This window comes from Dasypus novemcinctus, chromosome 7, assembly GCF_030445035.2.
Source record: "Dasypus novemcinctus isolate mDasNov1 chromosome 7, mDasNov1.1.hap2, whole genome shotgun sequence".
NCBI classification, from domain to species: domain Eukaryota; kingdom Metazoa; phylum Chordata; class Mammalia; order Cingulata; family Dasypodidae; genus Dasypus; species Dasypus novemcinctus.
The window spans coordinates 118,405,380-118,425,592 of NC_080679.1; the positions used below are offsets into that span (position 1 = coordinate 118,405,380).

General features: G+C 36.2%; 1 protein-coding gene, 1 non-coding gene and 1 pseudogene across 2 annotated transcripts in view; 2 read left to right on the plus strand and 1 right to left on the minus strand.

The window, feature by feature from the left end:
- Window positions 1-20,213, plus strand: part of ACTR3 (actin related protein 3) — a 70,689-nt gene that overhangs the window by 1,208 nt on the left and 49,268 nt on the right. The gene's annotated exons all lie outside the window — the stretch shown is intronic.
- On the plus strand, window positions 5,000-5,188 carry LOC111761743 (U2 spliceosomal RNA). Its single transcript, XR_002795014.1, has one exon. It is a non-coding gene; the product is annotated as a U2 spliceosomal RNA (small nuclear RNA).
- Window positions 7,327-7,978, minus strand: LOC139439372 (peroxiredoxin-6 pseudogene; annotated as a pseudogene).

Genomic DNA, 20,213 nt, shown 5'->3' on the forward strand with positions numbered 1-20,213 from the left:
GTCAAAGCCTCTTCCTGCTTTCAGTCGTTTATACCCTTATAAGGTAGTTTTTCGTTTCCAACCTGAGCGCATCTTACTAGAAAATTAAGCAGGTTTTGGATAGACGGAATTACCGGTGCTAGGAATTAATTTTTGTGAACTTAAAAAATATGTATTTAAGTTCCACCGGGGAAAGGGTATGGGGGACACCGGGAAAATAAGCTATTAAGTTGGAAAGCTTTCGTTCTGTGGTGGTGCCTTGAAGCGAGAGAAGGAAGGTATAGCGGCGATTACCAGAGATGTGCTTAATTTGCAAGTAGTTGATGGTGATGAATTTGTAGTTCCTTTTGTATTAATAGGCATTTTAGAGATTTCTAGCACACTGCATCCTTAGGTAAAGAATAGACTTTATACTTTAATGCAGAATGACTGTTTTAAGTTAAATATTGACGTCTCTCTCTTTTTTTTTTACCGGTGATGCTAAATTATGACATCTCTTTATTCTTGAAAACAAGTTCGTGTTTTGGGGGGTAGGAGTGTGGGAGAGGTATGTTGAAGGGAGGATTGTCGGTCTTCCTTCCCTTTAATTATTTAGTGTACTTTTATTAAAGTATTGGTGTGCCCCTGCACACTTGTTTTGCTCTTTGTGAAAGTTTCTTATTTTCAAACTCATAACTTTATGTTAGTGTGGCAGTTTCCAGAATCCCAGTAGGGCTTAGGGAGACAACTGACATCTTAATATTTTCCCTTGGAAACACCACTTAGTTTAGTGATGTAACTTCTATGAATTTTTTTTTTTTGATGGACAGTTTATTAAAGTTAATTTCTCCTTAATGCAGGCTCGTTTCCCTGAACCACTGTTTTTTCTTTTCTTTCTACTTGGGTCAGTTTTAAAATCAGATTTGACCTGACAGAATAGGGTTCTTTTCAAGTGTGTTTTGTTAAAGTGAAAAATACTGCTATGTAATTATTATTTAATGCTTTAGGATTAAGTGGGCTTTCAAAAAATAATGTAGATGATTGTCGCACTGTTAAATAGAGTGCCAGCGTCTTAAGCATTTTTCCATTTTGAAATGTAGTTTTTATCTTTGAATTAATACACCAGAATTTAAACACCTGAATGTTCAGGAGTGGGGAGAGGGATTAGTCTATACCTGTGGTATTTCTGTTTTACTATTTCAATAATAAGGTGCTTGTCACTTCTCTTTGTTGCCTAACAAGGAGAGGTTAACTGGGCTCTCAAGATTTGAATGGAACTGATTAGGAGTACCCTTGTCCCCTCTGCTGTCCGCCACAATCTGAAATTCCAGCTTTAGAAATTTCATTTCTTTTCATTCTCACAAGGCTTTTTGGTCTTTCAGAGTTGCCTATTAAATCCAGCTCCTGGAAAGTTAAGCCGTTAGCTTCACTAGTGTATTTAGGATAGCTAGTTGAGATTAGGTCCTTGATAAACTTATGTAAGTAGGCCCTTAACAGGTATTTTTATGTTCCAGAATACTGTGGTCCCCAAATACAAACTGTGTGCCTAATAATTTGTGTCTTCCTTTGTGCTTTAGAGAAGGTATTCACCTCTTGAGTGACTAATTACAATTATCTGCTTAATGTAAATGAAAAATTATAACCTTAGTCAAGTTGCTCATTGTTTTTCATTATATTCGTTAGGTAAAAGCTTGCTGAAAAAAATCTATGAAACTTGGTGGTCTTATATAAGAAAAGCTGTATGATTTGGGAAACATGATGCTTAATACCAAAACTCAAAATTAGGGATCCTCCAGCAAAACTCAGCAGAAGAAAAACAGTCATAGGCTCAGATCATAAAAGAAAATACAAATTTTGAGAAGTATTCAGAAAAAAATAACTTACTTCAGATTGATACCGTATATACACATTTTCTTTAGGTCTGTTTTGGAAAAGCACTTCAGAATATAACTGGGATACAGATACTCATGGTAGAGCTGGTTGCTTAAAAACTAAATTGCAGTGAAGTATGCATTTTTAGGAATATTGTAACAGTTGTAAAGGTAAGAATATCCTAAATTATTTTTTTACATGTGTTTCTCAAAGTTCTCTGTCATTCAAACCAAATAAGGGAACTCCTTTATATACTTTTATTCTGTTGTAGCTTCCTTATAGAATTTTGCATTGTGAATTTCACTTTTCCCTTTTATGTTTTTTTTTTGCCCCATTGGGAAATTATTTCCATTGGTTATGGTATCAGAGGTTAGTATAGCTTTCTATGTAGTAGAACTCATGGATCTCTGCAGATTGTGAATTAAGGCATTTTCCTAATTGACTTAAACTTCTTGAAAATCTTAAAATGTAAGCATAAATGTTTTGTTGGAGTCAGTGAATGAGAAGGTTACTTTTCCTTGTGGCCACATTCCAGCATTAGTAGGGATAGGATGATCTTTGTCTAACAGCAGTGGGGAAGAGCTGGGTGGGTTGGGGAAGGTGTAAGTGGGGAGTTCATGTTTCTTACATGTATTCCTTACATAGTGTTTAATAGTAATGCTGTTTCCTCTAGCCGTCTCAAAGGGCAAAAACATTCATAATATCTTGTTATTTTCCAAAAGCATTCGTTAAAATTCTTATTCTACGATGGGCCATGTTTTCAAGGTATTGAACTCAGAAAGCCAGAGCTCAACCAACTGAGCCACTTAAGTTCCTCTGAGTTTTGTATTTTCGGTTTGTTTGCTTATTGTTTGATTTTTGTTCTTAGGCTAAACCCTGGACCGCTCATGTGGGAAGCAGGCGCTCAACCACTTGAGTCACATCTGCTCCCCTAATTTTATGTAGTTGTTTATTTACTTTAAAAATTTTTGTTTTTTTAATTTCCCCCTACTTTTAAAAATTAATACTGTTAACTCTGTTTATTTCTGCTTAAAATCTTTTTTAAAAATTCTAACCGTATGAACTTGATTTCAATAGAAAAATCTTTATGTGCACATTTTTTCTGAATTGATAGAGTCCCCCGACCTTCCCACCCCACCATGTGAATTTCTGGACTATTTCCTTGTCACTTTGCTTAAATTTAATCTCTAGAGTAAATATTTACTCTCTAGGTTTTGTTTTATCAGGAAATAATAATAGCTGATATTAATCAAGGATTATTCCCAGTTTGTGCTAAATGCTTTATATTATCTCATTTACTTTTCACACCAATCTGAGTAGTAGTATCTTTATTTTATACATAGGAAATTTAGGTTTATTTGAGGTTAAGGTACTTGCCCAAGGTATCACAGTAAATCATATGATTTCAAAACTAGAGAACTACGGAAGTGTGCATTTAATCAAATGTTAGGATATTTAGTTTTTAGATATACCTGTTCTGTAGGTTGTAAGGAAAGAGTATTATGGGCAGGAAGAGTTGGATGAGTTTTAGTGAAGTCAGGATTTGATCTGTCCTTTTAAAGATTTGGATAGATGCACAGGATAAAGCAGTTTAGGCAGAGGAAGGAAAAACATATAGAAGAAAGGGAAGAGTAGGTACTTTTTGTGTTTAGCCCTCCTAGCATGATACACCACACCACTCCCTTCCCTTATGAATTGTGGACTGTGTGATATTATGTAGCTACAGTTTATGTAAGGTGAACGGGAATTAACATTTATTGAACATCTACTGTGTACCAAGTTTGCATGATATGTCAGCAAAGCTTTGATTGCGAAGACATTTTACTCAATAGGAAGTAGAAAATCCTTAAGTTAAAAGGGATGAAATGTTGAAGTAGGGCTTTTAGAATATTTGCAGAATGGATTGTAGTTGGATCAGATGTAGAAGAGGCATTTGTAATGAAGCTATGAGGCTTGGTGCATAGTAGGAACTCATTAAATCTTTGTTGAATGAATGGACAAACGAACGAGGATTAGGGCTACAGTTTAAAAAGCTATGCATCAGAAATACCCCATACCCAGTGACTCAGACTTTATAGGGTCAGACCTTGAACTATCATTTCAACAGACTTTCTAGATGATTCTTAAGTTCCTCACTCGGTACCAGCTTTGTAGAAATTTGAAATAGGGTATTGGCTGTGGGAATGGAGCAGAAGAGATATATTGGGGAATATTGCCTTTTTTTTTTCTTCTGGCAATTATTTTGTGTTGTTTATTTATGGCTAGCAAAGGTTTTGTAGTCAGATCTGGTTTTGAGTGTGAGCTCTACCTCTTAATAGCGGTATGAAGGTTCAAACTCTGCAGGTCTTATTTTTCCCACCTGTAATTTGGAGATAATGCTACCTTTATGGGTTTCTTTTGAGATAATGCATGAAAATGGTTCTTCCCAGAGCCTAGCACATACTAAGAACTCAATACATTGCAATTATTATAATGAACAGTTAACTCCCTTTTTATTGAAGTTCTTACCCATAGGAACACAGTGTCCTATGCTTATTTTCCTGTCTCCTCCAGGGCCTGGCCTACCATAGCTCTTTGCACAATTAAACTTTTTTTTTTTTTTTTCTGATTTGAGAGATTGTGGAAGAGGTATAGCTAGGACTTGGGATTTGATTCTAATGGATTGTAAGTAGAATCAGTGAAGATTTGAGATTGTGAGCTTGAGTGATTGAGACAATAAGGGAGTTGGTTTTGAGAAACTGAGTAAAATTGGAATTTGTTTTGATTTTGAAATGATCTATAGTTAAAATAACAGGAACTTCAGGAATGAAAGTGCAGAGTTGGGAATCATCATTATAATTATTAATGGAAGCTAATAAAAGGGAGAATTCAAAGAGAAAAGAACAGAAAGATTGAGTATCAGGTTTACTCCTTTAAAAATTGTGGATATATATCCTCCTATCTGTAGTTCTCTGTTCTTGGATATGCAAGAATTGGGTTCAAGATCACCCTTCCCGCACTGGAAAAAAAGAATTGTGGATATAGGACATGGTTTCCTGAGCATGACAATAAGAGAATAGGTGCACACGTGAACATTTGTCTTAGAGTGGTAAGTGATAAGCTCTTCTGACAATAGAATCCTTAGTCAGGAGAAGAGATTAATTCAAGGTAGAGCTAAATTTCCCTCCACATAGCTTCCCGGCCTTTTGGCTAAGATCAAGTGTAGTATCTGTTCTTATTAGTTTAATATCTGATATGTCCTTTATCCGAGGACAATATATTAAATGGATTTTTGGAATTAAGAGATGGAATAGGGGCCTGCTCCGTCCACTCCACGTGTCGATGGTATTGTGGTACTTTAAGGAATGGTGCACCCCCTTCGGGGGAATTTTATGAAGTAAAAATGTTAAATCTTAAAAAAAAGTGCTTTTCTCTGTTTAAGCAGGCTTTCCCTCCCCCAACAAGTAGAAACAGTTAAATGTTTGAACTAGGAGCAGTCCAAACTAGTGGAATAGTTAAAATATAGCTTTAAGCATTATGTTTCCTGTAACAAAACTCCAATATAATAAACACATTTGAATGCTCCCCTGGAATTGTATTGGTACTTGTAGCCTCTAATATGACACCACTGATCTCTAATAGTCATTGGTATAAAGAGGCAAGAGCAAAGCAGTTAAGTAATAATAGCTATATTAATATGCTTTATAGCTTACCAAGCACTATAGCATTCATGAATTACTAAATAACAATGAGAGGTAAGGTAATATTATTGAATTAATGTTTTAAATTTGGTTCTTCAGAATATGATACTGATTACTATTTTTTTGTGTGCTGTTTATTTTATAACTTTATGAGGACCCGTTATAGCATAAAACATAGAAGATTTATATAATTGACTAATAACAGAGCAAAAAGAGAAATAACATTTTATTTTTTTCCAAAGGACCATTTTGTGGAATTTTAAAAATTTTGTTTCAAAATCTTTTTCAAAATCCTTTCCAAACTGTTGCCTTAAACTCCAGTCATTCTTACACACTCATTGCAATCAGGACAGGGCTAGCTTTGAATTTGTGTAGAATTAAAAGTATCTTTTTACCTTCTACCCCTCCTCTCTTCCATACCTCCAACACATACCTCAAAATAATATTTTTTCATCTTTTCTGATGCTGAACATTCCATCTTTAAATATTGTCTCCTTGCCCTTTCTAAAAATGCAGTACTCTTGAGAAACCTGTCTTTAAATCTTTTTCAGTTGCTGTGATAAAGCTACTAAAATATTGGTTAGAGTTCAGGAAAAACTAATTTTATATTCCCCCAACATAACATTTTAAACCAAGTTTGTTTTTGAGATAATTGCATAACCTTTTTAGAGACCCTATGAAGTAGGTACTATTATGTAATCCCCATTTTAAAAGATGAGGAAACTGAGGCATAGAGAGCTTACATAATGTGCTTAAGTAAATAGTGGATATAGTTAAGTAGAGGATCTAGGATTTGAACCCTGAGACAGTCTGATTCAGAGCCTACTGTTTTAATTTCCCTACTTGGTATGTATTCAACATTATTAATTCAGTTTGTAAAGGGTGTTGATCTTAAGCATACATAATAAAAAATATGTATCTTTACAACTACTGATTTCTCCCAGTTTTAGCAAAGGATTTCATTTACTAATCCCCCAAAAAGCAAATTTGCCCACTACAAGAACAGTTCCATAATAAAACATTTTAAATTATCCACTCCTCTCTATCCAAAGTGTGCTGTTTTATGTACATCACATTTTAGAGCAGACTAATGCACAGAAATACTCTTTGTGAAGGGCACATGGCACTTGTTTTTATGAGCTCTCACTTACTGGTATACCTCCCTGACAGTCAAGGTGGAGCCTTTTTTTTCCAGTTTCCCCCTTTTAATAGAATAAAAATCCCTTCTCACATTCTTCTTACCCCTTTTGGAAAAGTACAGAATTGAACAGTTTTTTTTCCCCCAGATATGATTCAAAGACTGAATGTTGAAGAATATCTGGGTTACTCCAAGTTTTTGGGTTATATACTTAGGCATTTACAGAGAAAGTTGAATCTCAAGTTCTCCTGCTCCAGAATGGCTAAAAGAGGAGAGGATTTGATTAGGGCAGCTATAAAGCTAAGCCATTCTATGATGGAGCAAAACAAGGTGTTTTAAAATCATTAATGATATTTTAGACTTGTTTATCTCAAACGCTGGAAATGAGATTCCAGTCCCAAATAGAGAATATATTATATTTCAGAGAGAGCTAAGAGAGTACCGAGATATTTGAACAAAATAGAAAGTTCATGAAGGCTCAGAGTAAAGAAATCCAAGAAATTTTTAGTGCCATTTTCATTTAATAAGCCAGTAAGTAGTATCGTAACCTAAAGACCTTGGCTGTGATCACACTAGGATGTTTTAATGGAATTGTTGCAGGAAAACATGATTGGTAGATGGCATCCTTTGGCTTACTGTATTAAGCAGACAGCTCTAGAACCAACTTCCTGGAGAGACTTATGACTGAGGAGTGTAGTGGAGCTATTTCTTGCCAAATGGGAGCTCTTCAGTGAAGAGGCCTTTAAGGAAAAGTTTTTTGGCATTCTCTTCAGGGATGGTTGGAAGGACCATCACACATCCTTCCAATCAACTGGGTTAGCAGCCATCTCATCTGCAGTCAGCTGAAGATAGATAACTACTCTGAGAATCTCTCCAAAGTTCCTTGCAGTGGTAGCTGGATAGAGGATAGACAGCTTCAGTTTCTTAACAGGACCAAAAATAAACACCACCCAAGCTGTCACAGGCATGCCGGTTTTGTCCTCTGCTGGGCCCTACATTCGATGAGTAGGTCCTAATTCCTATCATTGATGATGGGAAAAGGCAGTGTTTCTGTGGGCACATCATCATTGTATACATTGATATCCTTGTTTCTGGCAAGGTGGTCTTCCACACTGTCTGTTGAAAGGACAGTCATCTTAACATTCTTTTTGGCAAATTCTGGTGCCGGCTTTGCAGCTCTTCCAAGCTCCGTGGAGCACTCAAGGGTAAAAATCATGAGGGTGGGAGAAGAGAATGTCCCTTGAGTCCCCAGATAGTCATGGAAACTGAGGCAGTCAGTGGTATTGGCCTCAAAATTGGGGACCTCCCCAAGAAGCAGACCCCTCAGCATGGTGACAGTAGTGAGGACATGGGAGGGTGAGAAGCTTCAGCTGTCACAGCCACTGGCCCAAGTTGGCTGGCTCTGCCAGAGAAGCATTACTAATTTTTGTATAAATATGATATATATAAGGATGTTTTATTGGCTAGTACATTGGTTTGATTAACCTGGAATACATGCAGGTTAAATGATATAGTGTTATATGTTGGCTATTTGACTCTCGTGAAGATGTATACTATATCTAAATTCTGAAAAAACTGAAAATTGTTAATTCAGGCAACTCAATTAAGGAAATGATGTTTAATTACAAACAACTTCAAAATGAAGGCATACACATTTCTGAGGCAGCAATTTGAAAATGAATAATAATGGATTATCTACCTGTGCATTAAAAAAGTTATTCTCTCTAATGCCCATACAACACAGAAATGATAAAAAAAAAAAGTAGATAAGAATATAGGATTATAAACATAGATTCCTTTGAAAAAATGAATTTTTAAAGTTAGACTCAGAAGACTTACTGTTTGGTATTTGCTTCTGAAAAAAGTAATTTAAAGAAAATGCAAGTAGACTTTCTAAAATAGAATTAAAGATTGTGTTCTCTGGAGTATATGATCATTTTAGATGAATTTTATCTGAGAAGTCCACAAAGTTTTAGTAGTAAAAGCTTGTTTGTATATTTTCTGTTTGAAAGTATTTTACACTTTTGCTTCATAATAGAAAAAGGAGAGATGACAGAGCAAAGTAAAGGGACTATTTTGGACTTTCCCCCAGACTTTTCTTGGTTTATTTGTGATTTATGTAAAAGATTTGAGAACTTTATTCCTTTCTAAAGTTACTCTTCAAGGGGGCATAAGCTGATCTACTGATTTTGGAAATTAGTCTTTATAGGAATGAATTTTTTTCCTAGCTTTTGCTGTTACGGTGCTGTGGGGTAAGGACATTTTCCTTGATTGCCATGGTCTATATGTATAAACGACCAGTCTTGCTTGTTCCAAGTTGCCTTGCTGCCAGGAAAATTATTTAAAAAACAGAACAAACCTTTGCTTTTGAAAAAAGTGAAAGAGGATTAAGATTGTTTGATAACAAAACAATCAAATTTAAACATTTTTATGTATTTATGTTAATCATATGAAAACACTAACATTGTTTGATAAGTAGAAATGAGAGCTGTAATGGGGCTATATCAGTACAAATCTTGGGTGCAAACAACAGCAAAATCACTGGCAAAAAAAGAATTGTTGAAAGGATATGTTGTAGATGACACAATTGACAGGAAGTCTGGAGAACCAGGCTGAGTTAAGAAGCAGAGAATAAGGATACCAGGCAGGAGAAGTCACTCAGTGCTGCAGGAAGTCTGACCAGGATGCTGCAATTAGACACCAGCAATATGAATTCTAAGCTGTCTCTCATCTTATAGATATTCAGTAAAGAGTAAAGATTCAAAGTTCTGACCTAAGCTCAGATTGGGTACAGGTCATTGTGGTATACTAGCTGACAGCAGTAGGATAGGTAAGTATCCGTTCCCTCCTTCTTTAATGGGGTTTTGCCTTCTACCAAGACTTACTCAGTGGTGGGTCCTTCACAATAGGTTTGGGCATTAGATTCTGGAAGAAAAAAAATGACATTGTCCATCCAGAGGAAATAATGGGGATAGGGAAGTATGGTGCCCATTTTACTTTAGGTGGCCTAAAGTTCCTTATTTCAACTTGAAAACTCCTTAAACCATTACTAACTAGCAGTTTGAATTAACACCTTTTCCAAAAGTATGTGTTTTCTGTATGTTTCACAGAGTGTTCAGACCAAAAACCTGAAACTTCAGTTTTTCTTAAGACTGTTTGGTGATGGGAATAATAAGGAATCTTTCATTAGGACAGAAGTCTAACGAATAATTTTGGGATAATGGCCTATTTTGGAAAGTAGTCCCACCTGATAATGCAGTAAAATGATGGGCTTTTTCTATTTTTAAATTGAAGGCCAGAGTTATAAAGAATTTGAGCTGTGCTCTTTTTTTTTTTCCATTCAAGATTATAGGCCGTAAATAGCTTATGCATTCAGTTTGTTTATAATTAGACAAAGTGGCCTTCAATAAAGACCTAGTGGGATTTGTCTAAGCACTTTTGGTTGCTGTGGTTACTAGAAAGATGAATAGGAAATGGTGCCTGCTTTTAGAAACTCACATGTACACAAGTAATTATAAGGCAATATGGTAAATATTGTGACAGGTATAAATGAAACTTTTTTGACTCCTTTTTCTGGGAAGATGAAAAAAGGCTTTATGGTAGAGATAATGACCAAGATGGGTCTTAAGGATGAATAAAGTATTGATAGACCGAAATAAGATAGATATACTAGGTGAGAGGACAGTGAGGTGGGAAAAGTAAAAGGTTGAGTTTAGGGATGTTAAGTAGGTTCACGTCTAGAATGTTGGATATGGTACAAGGAAATAGTGAAAGGGCCTGGGATATGGTAGGTGCTTACTAAGTGCTTCTTAAGTTGAATTAAATTAAAAAGATATGGGGTAAGTCCAGTAAACCAGACGGTAGGAGTTGCAAGTCTGCTGAGGCTCAGGGCCTGGCTATCACATGGACAGTCCAGAGATTCTGGTCTCCTGAGTATACACCAACCCCAGTGTCAACCACAGGTCTGGTAAAAGTAACAGAAAAGGCATGTGTAGAGAGGTCATATCTGAGTCCAGTTCCATCACACTCAGGACCACAAACTCCAAAGTAGGGCCAACTGGCATGGCACTGAACACCAGAGCCATCTGCCATGACTGTAGAACCTGTTGGTCTCTGTAGCTCTCAGGAGAACCAGTACCTTGGCTTCTATCTACTTTGGCTGTCTCTGGGACCCTGCTGAGGCATGCATAAGCATTACTGCTCTGATGATCTCCTGACTCTTTTTTGGAAACTCATAGCCATATAAACTCATTTGTCCTTTCCATTTCCCCCTGTATTTACATTAGCTGAATTTGGCTTAGAGAGTGGCCACATTTGAGCAACATGAAGGCTCTCAGGAGGTAACTCTCAGGCACCCTGCAGCTCTAGGCCTAGTTCATATTTCAGACGCACAGGCTCATAATTGTAGCCATCAGTATCAAGGTCTCATTGTTGGACCATCCGTCTTTATTAGTCTTTGCCTTTGCATTTGGGGGATTGTTGTTACTCCATTGGGGAATGTGATAGAGCTCCCCTGGCCAGGAACTCAGAACTCCCTCAGTTGTCATTTTTAACTGAAACCACTATGAAAATATCCAAACATTTTTATGTGCCCTGTATACATGCCCTGGAGAACTCCCTCCCAACCATGGTTTATTGAACTTATCCTGGCTAGCTAACAGGGAGGTGAAGAAGTTCAACTACCATACCAGGGAGCCAAGAGTGCCTACAACTGCAAGCAGGAGAATTACATCCATCATCCATTTGGAATCTAAGTCCCTTCTTGATATAGAGGAGGAGTGGACTTAATCATCCCAGGGTCCACAGCCTGGAGGAATAGAGTATGGATTAGAGTGGACTTACAGATATTCTACTATGGAACTATTGTGATTAGTAATGGAAGAAGTTGTAGCATTGATGTGGAGAAAGTGGCCACGGTAGCTGCTGAGGGTAGGAGAGGGAAGAAGAGATATGATGTGGGGGCATTTTCAGAACTTGGAGTTGTCCTGGGTGGTACTGCAGGGACAGATGCTGGACATTGTATGTCCTGCCATGGACCACTGGGAGAGTGTAAACTACAATGTAAACCACTATCCATGTGGTGCAGCAGTGCTCCAAAATGTATTCACCAAATGCAGTGAATGTGCCACGATGATGAGAGGTTGTTGATGTGGGAGGAGTAAATGAGGGGGGTGGGGGATATATAGGGACCTCTTGTATTTTTTCAATGTAACATTAAAAAAAAAATAAAGCAGGGAACAAGAAAAAAAAAGGATGTACATAGTACTGAAAAATAGCCATGGTAGGAGAGTTCCATTAAAGTTTTATAAAAGAGTAAAAAAAAAAAAAAAGGGGGCAAGTGGATATGGCTCAAGGGATAGGGCTTCTGCCTACTGTATTGGAAGACCTGAGTTCAATTCCTTGGACCTCCCAGAGAAGAAGAAGAGAAGGTGTGCCTACATGGTGAGCCAGTGCCTGCGTGGTGAGCCAGTGCCCGCGTGGTGAGCCAAGTGCCCATGCGGTAAGAGTGCCCGTGCAGTGAGCCAGTGCCTGTGCAAGTGAGTCATGCGGCAAGATGATGATGCAACAAAAGAGAGACGAAGGGGAAAGTCAAGGTGAAGCACAGCATAAACCAGGACCTGAGGTGGTGGTGCTGCTAACAGGAAACCTCTTTCCACATCAGAGATCCCCAGGATCGAATCCCAGTGAATTCTAAAAGAGAAAAGATGAGAAGACCAAAAAGAGAAATAGATACAGAATGTCTCACACAACGAATGGATATAGACAGTGAAAATTGCAGGACGGGGGAGGGGAAGGGAACCAGGGGAGGGGAAATAAAATAAATAAATCTTAAAAAAAAAAAAAAAAAAGATATGTTGGAGCTAGATTATGGAGGTCCAGACAGAGGTTCTTGAATTCTACACTAATTTTGGTATTTATGTTATAAGCACTCTAAAGTCAAACCAAGCTTAGAGTAGGAAGTATATTTGATGAATTAATCATGGTGATTTATGTTGATAATAATAGCCAGTAATCACATAGTGCATACTATGTGCCAGGCACTGTTTTAATTGTTCTACATGTATTCATACCTACTCCCATGAGGTAGATCCTGTTATTCCCATTTTACAGATGAGGAAACTGGCATAGAGATGTAAGTTATTTGCAAAAGATCACACAACTAATGTTATAAACTATCAGTTTTTTGTCTGTTTTTATTTTGGATGCAACCACTTATGCTTAAGGGAGGCAGTTTGGTACAGTTGTAATTATTACATAAGGGTATTGAAAATAATCAAATACTTATTTCGTTCTTGCAGTGTACTCCGTTCTATCTTGAACATTATGGGTATATACAGAAAGCTAAACTATGATTTTATGTTTGAGGCTTATAGTTTAATCCCAGAAATGGGAATAAGGTATATGAAATAATTAAGGATGACATGTTAATATTAAATTGTCTTGAAAGATTTAATAAGGGCTGTAATAGTTGGAGGGTGTTTTTGAAGGACTTGACCTTGATTAGATCCTTGGAAAAGTGTAAATAAGATACAGGAGATGGCAGGCAAGGAAGACTTAGTTGGTGCATGATGTTTAAATTTCCATGATCTCAGGAATTGTCTTTTTTGTTCATTCTTTCCCCATGTTATAACTTCGTGCAGAGTATGTAATAATCCACCATGAACGTTTGATTAATGAAGGATTAATTTCTGGAGAGTCAGGATAAAGGTTAGAATAAGCAAATCCAGAGACAGAAGGTAGATTAGTAGTTGCCAAGGATCGTGGGGGTAGGAAGGAATGGAAAGTGACTACTGTTGGGCGTGGGGTTCCTTTGGGGATGATGAAATTGTTCTAAAATTTATTGTGTTGATGGTTGTGCAACTTTGTGAATATTCTAAACACCAAAGAATTACACACTTTAGAATGGTGAAGTTTATGGTATGTGGATTATATCCCAATTAAGCTGTTATAAAGTAAAATACTGGGCCCGGGCAAATACTGCCATTTCATGTAAATGGGTCCATACAATATGTGGCCTTTTGTGGCTTCTTTCATGGGGCAAGTATTGACTGCTGTAATCTGTATTTTTAGTGGTGAGAGTTTGAGCAGGTGTAGGTGCAAAGGAGTTGGAAAAACATTGCCATGGACCTCTGAAAGAATAATTATAGGAGTAAAAGGAGGAATAAAAAAGGAGGTCTATGGGTAAAGAAAAATGGTCTGGGGATGGAAATGTTTACTGAATATTTACTTAGTGCTGTCTACTGTTATCTCATTTGGTCCTCATGACAAATCTTGTGAATTCAATTTTATTCCTATACATGAGGAAGTGAAGATAATGATTACAGGAGAGTAAATGGTAGAACAATCAATGACCTTTACTCTCTGGTAGTAAAAAGGAGTTAGACTTTAATTTTTAGGGCTGAAAGGATTAGGAGAATGTTGTTTTCTGTTGACACAAAGTAGTCAAGTCTCTTCCTAGTCTACAGTCTCTGTCTTCTTTTAATGAGGTTAAACACTGATTTTATTGTGATGGGGAAAACATTTGAGAAAAATGGAGGAAATTAGAAAGGCTTTTAAAAAAACCAATTCCTATTCTTTTTAAGTTTTTTCCTTTTTTTGTTTTGCTTTTTTTCTTCTTTTTTAAAATTTCATTTCTTTATTTTCTTTTTTTTTTTTTTTAAAGATTTATTTTTTATTTATTTAATTCCCCTCCCCTCCCCCGGTTGTCTGTTTTCTGTGTCTTTTTGCTGCGTCTTGTTTCTTTGTCCGCTTCTGTTGTCATCAGCGGCACAGGAAGTGTGGGCGGCGCCATTCCTTGGCAGGCTGCTCCCTCCTTCGCGCTGGGTGGCTCTCCTTATGGGTGCACTCCTTGCGCGTGGGGCTCCCCTACGCGGGGGACACCCCTGTGTGGCACGGCACTCCTTGCGCGCGTCAGCACTGCGCATGGGCCAGCTCCACGCGGGTCAAGGAGGCCCGGGGCTTGAACCGCGGGCCTCCCATGTGGTAGACGGACGCCCTAACCACTGGGCCAAAGTCTGTTTCCCTCTTTATTTTCTATCTCTATTTCTTTTTTGTTTTTTTTTTTTCATTTTTTTTCTTTGCTTTTTTTCTTTTTCTTATTCCTTATAATTAATATTGTCTTATGCTTTTTGGCAAATTTCCTTGTGAATTAACCATTACATTCTTTTCTGAAAGTTCCTCATATCAGCATATATCCTTTTGAACTTTGGTAAAGTGTGAAGAAAACTATAGCTAAGCTGAGAATTGAGATATTACGGAAGTAGGCATAGGGATTCATGTGTAGACCTCTGTATTCATTTAAAATTGGTAATTTATATGCTTATTATGTAAAAAGTATTTTTGATGTAAGGGTTGAAGCAAGTCATTCAACTTGGAGTAGAATTCTTTCAACTTTTAATTAATGGCTGTTGGTACTGAGAAATTTGGAAAATGGGTTGCACTAGATCACTAAGATCCCTTCCAACCTAAAGTTCTAAGTAAGAACTTAATATTCATTTTGTTATATAATTTGAAATGTTGAAATTTTGAGAGTTAAAATCCTAGTGCCATTCTTCCCTTAATGTAGATTGCAAGGTCATCATATACTGCCAGTGTAATGGCTTCAGTACATGTTTATTTTTTTCTCCTGGCATGATTTTCATCATAGTTTTTGTTCTAGTTTATTTGTAAAATACAGTAAGTTTTCTTTAGGTTCTCTTCCCACTTACTGGCTCAGTATCAGTAACCTATTGGTATCTTCAAATAGCTTCTTTGCTGTGAGATGTTTTTCAAAGCAAATAGAAATATGGAAACTATTGAATTAAGTAAAAGTACTCTGTCACTTATATGCCCTTAATAAGGAAACATTTGAATTTGCAGAGTTAAAAATACCTATACTTTTATACTTTCATAAGGGATGCTAATACTTCTACATTGTAAACATAACTAGTTTTACTATTTAAAAACATTCTTTTGATAAATGGATTTCCTTTCTTTTTGAAAAGTACAAAGAGTAATATAACAAATATCTCTATTTTTGGCATTATTATTTGCTAATATTTTATCATATTGTTTCCTCTCTTTTTGTTTTTTTTAAGAGCGAGATAACATCATTGATGACCATTCCTAAATCCATTTTCCCCCTCCTTAGAGGTAGTTACTGCCATGGCAGGCACATAATTTCTTGTGTAAAACTCATCTGTCCTTTGCCATTTGTTCTCCCAGTCCAGTTTTCAAGACCTTACCCCAAACTGCTAGCCCAAATCAGCATTGTAGTTTTTTTCATTGCTGCCATATTCTTCCAGAGTTTCTGTATATTTAACTTGTTTCCCTAGGCCACAAAGGGACACATTTGGTTTGATTTTTCAAATTGTTATTACCCTTAAGAATTTCATAAAATTAGATAGGAGAGTTTTGCCTTTTTCATTTTATGGTCCCTTTTTAGAAACCATTTAAAAATGATACTTTAATTTTTAAGTACAGGAAAGTATAAAGAAGCAGAATGGCTTCATAAATTTACTGCTCAGATAACTCCAATAACATGCTTTAAATTAAAATAATATATATACTTGTATATACCTGAAATAGTTCTGAGATTTATAATAAGCCTAATAGTGATTGACTCTTGGGATGGCTAGGAGATAAGCATGGTAGGGAGACTTATTTTTAAGTACCTTTCCTGTGTGTCATCTATTAAAATTTTTATTATGGGCAGATGTTACCTCTTAAAAATTCATTTAATTAAAAAAATATAGGGGAGCAGATGTGGCTCAAGCCATTGAGTGCCAGCTTCCCACATGGGAGGTCCCAGGTTTGGCTTCCTACATATGAGGTCTTGGATTCAATCCCTGGCTCTGGTACCTCATAATCAAAACAAAACCAAAAAAAAAAAACCACCAAACTATATATATATATGTGTGTGGTGGACAAATTTAAGACAGAATGGTGTTAAAAGTAAAATCTCCTTTTTCTCCATCCCTTACTTGAAGAGAACCATAATTTTCTGTTTGTTGTGTAGCCTTCTGGAAAGGACAACATATACATATTCTAATATTATATAACAGAATTGTTCTTGATGTGTAGTTTCCTTTTTTCCTACACTATATGTAAATGTCCCTATTTACAGTTGACATCACAAGAATATTTTATATAAAAGTATCTTTGAAATAGTTCAAGGTATTTACAAAATGTACTTCTCTTGTTTATAATTGACATGAAGGAAAAGATTAGGTTTGATTAGGTTTGAAGGTATTTTGAAATATTTCAATGTAACCCCAAATAACTTAGGCAATGTCAAAAATATGTAGACAAATGCAAACTCTTTATTAAGGAATAGCAAGTTGGAAGTCTCTAGACTTTACTAATTTTGCCAGAATGAATGATGGAAACGGTAGATTTGGAAAGGGCCAGTTAGGAAAAAGAAAGGACTAGGGTGAAGTAAAACAAAAACAAAGAAGAGAAAAATAAGTATATTATGTAAATGCTAAGATTTATTATATTTTCTATTTTTACTTTAATTAGCTAGGCATTAAGTGAGTAATTTTTTGTTTTTTTCTCCTTTAAATGTAACAGTGGTTGGCACTTTTGAAAGTGAAAGCGGGTATTTACATAAGACTGAGAAGGTAGATAGGGGTCAGACCATGCAGAACCATATAGCATTTTTTTTTGAACTGCCTTTATTTGCTGCTGGCACTAAATTGGAGATGTACAACCTCAAATCAGCCACCGGCATATTCTTTTTTTTTTGGAGATACTGGGACCTTCTATGCAGGAAGCTGGCGCTCAGCCACCAAGCCACATGGGCCCCCTGTGTTGGCTCCCACATCTGTTAGCTTGTTGGTTTGTTTTCTTTGAGAGACACCAAAAACCAAACCCAGGACCTCCTGTGTAGGAGGTGGGCGCTCAACTACTTGAGGCACACACTCTCCCCCTTATAGCATTTTGAAGAGTAATCTTTATCATCAAGCCAGTGGACAATCATGAAAGTATTTTGAAAAGCAGAGAACTGCTTTTCTCTTTTGTTATGCTAATTTGGTTTAATTACCTTGATTTTTCTACTGTTAAAAGCAACCTTGAATTCCTGGAATAAGCCTTCCTTGGTCATGATATATTGTCTTTTTCACATATTTTTCTAGTTTTTTTTCTTAAGTATTTTGTGTCTGTGTTCATGATGGATATTGGAAGTTGGGGGTAGAGTTCCTCCTCTATTTTCTGAAGGAGTTTATATAAAATTAGTGTTATTCCTTCCTTAGATGTGTGATAGAATTCACCAACAAAACCATCTGGACCTGAAGTTTGGTTTTATATTGATAATGAATTTCTCTTTTTTTCCCTTTATTTTCAAAGAAGTTTTAGATTACATAAAAGTTACGTTGAAAATATAGGGAATTCCCATATATCCCACATCTTCCCCTATTAATATCTTTCACTAGTGAAGTACATTTGTTAAAATTGGTGAACAAATACTGATGCATTGCTGCTAACCATGGTCTTAGTGTACATTATGGTTTACACTTTGCATCGCACAGTTTTGTAGATTTTGACAAAATTATAATGGCCTGTTTCTGTCATTGCAATCAAAATGATTCTGATGTCCCAAAAATGCCCCATGTTACACCTGTCTGTCTCCCTTCCCTCATAACCTCTTTTAACCACTGTATTTATATTAATGTTACATTAATATATTATTATGTTATATTAATGTTACAAGTTCTTCCATTACTATAATAATAAAAAGTCTGCTGTGATCCATCATTGCAATCCCCCCTTATGTTTATTCCTCAGTCGCTAAGATTTTGGGATAGTGATGCCTACTCTGCTTCTGATAGAGAGGGGGCTTAGATCCCATGGGGCAGATGGATGGAACTGTCTTGTTTGCAGCTGTAGATACTCTCTGTACCCCAAAAAAACAAAAAACAAGAAACAAAACAAAAAAACATTTTAAGTTCCCTATTGGTATCAAAACAGGACCTTGGTTTGCTGATCCTTGGTCCAAGTTAATGTACCATGTGTACTTGGTAAGCATGCATATTCTGAAGTTCATGTGTATATGTTTTACAGATATCAGTTAGGTCCAAGTGGCTGTTAATGTTGATCCTGTATACCTTTACCAGAATTTTTTTTTTTGTTTGTTTGTTTTTTGGTCTAGTTTTATCAGTTGCTGAGAAGGATGTTAAAATTATCTACTGTAGGAAACTCCAACATCCTTTTAGCATTTAATTCTGTCACTTTTCAAGTGTATGTTGAAACCCATTAGGCACATATGTTTTTATTTTCGTTACTTTTTCTTGATGAATTGATCCTTTTATCATTATAAAATTTCTTATCTTTTTCTTGAAGTTGTTTTATCTACTATCAAACATTCCTGACTTTTTATACTATTTGCACAGTATGTTTTCCACCCATATTTTTTCACATATCTGTACTTAAAAAAAAAATAGTATTTACAATTTTATTATGGCAAAAGGATACACATTAGAACCAGCCAAAAGAAGAAATCTTCAGACAGAGTCTGGTGGGGGGACAAATGCAGAGTTTCTGATCATCTTTGTCTCCTCCTTCTGGAGGTCAGCCTAATACCTTTAGTCATCCGTTCCTCTGGATGCAAGGCCCAATGCTGCCCTTGTAAGTCTCATTGTTAGACTGGCCAAAGCCTCTGGATAAACTAAGACACCCCTATCAGACAGGACATTCCAGGGACCTAGAGAGCAGGTTCCAGCACCCAAGGCCACTGGCCAGACCTCTCTTTGGGTGAGGCTAATTCTTCACTATGCACTGTATTAGAGATGAAGAAATTAGGGCTCAGAGAGGGGAAGTGACCAAGGCTCAGAGAGGGAAAGTGACTTGCTAACGGTCACACAGCTGGAGAGGAGCAGATTTGAATTTGGACTGAGGCCCACCTGGCTCTTTTGTTGTACTTTGTCTTTATGTAATACATGCTCCCTACTTAATTTACTGTGCCTTGGTGGGGCCTGAATGAGTTCACATCAAATGCTTAGATGGGTACCAGGCATTCAGTAAGTGCTCAAGAAAAGTGCTGTTCCTTTCTTGCTTTCTTGGTGATTTTCAGAACTAAGATCTTTTTGTTGTTGTAGTTGTTGAAATGTATACTTAAAAAAATTTTTTTTATTAAAAAAATTATAGATTTATAGAAAAATCATGTAAAACATACGGCGTTCCTGTATACCCCCAATCCCCACATTATTAACAGTTTGCATTAGGGTGGTACCTTTGTTAAAAACTGATGGAAGAATATTATAACTACAGTATGAACTATATAGTCCTGACTTTACATTAGGGTGGGTTTTTTTTTAATTTTTAAAATTTGTTTTTGCAATGTACCACCCTATCATTAACATCTTGCATTAGTGTGGTACATTTGTTAAAATTCGTGAAAGAATATTTTTACAATTGTACTGTTAACTATAGTCTATCATTTACAGTAGGGTCCACTATTACACATTTCTATATTTACTCTTTTAGTTTTTATTTTAGTAACATATACAACCTAAAATTTCCCCTTTTAATTATATTCACGTATTTATAATTCAGTGTTGTTAATTGCACTCATAATGCTATGCTACCAT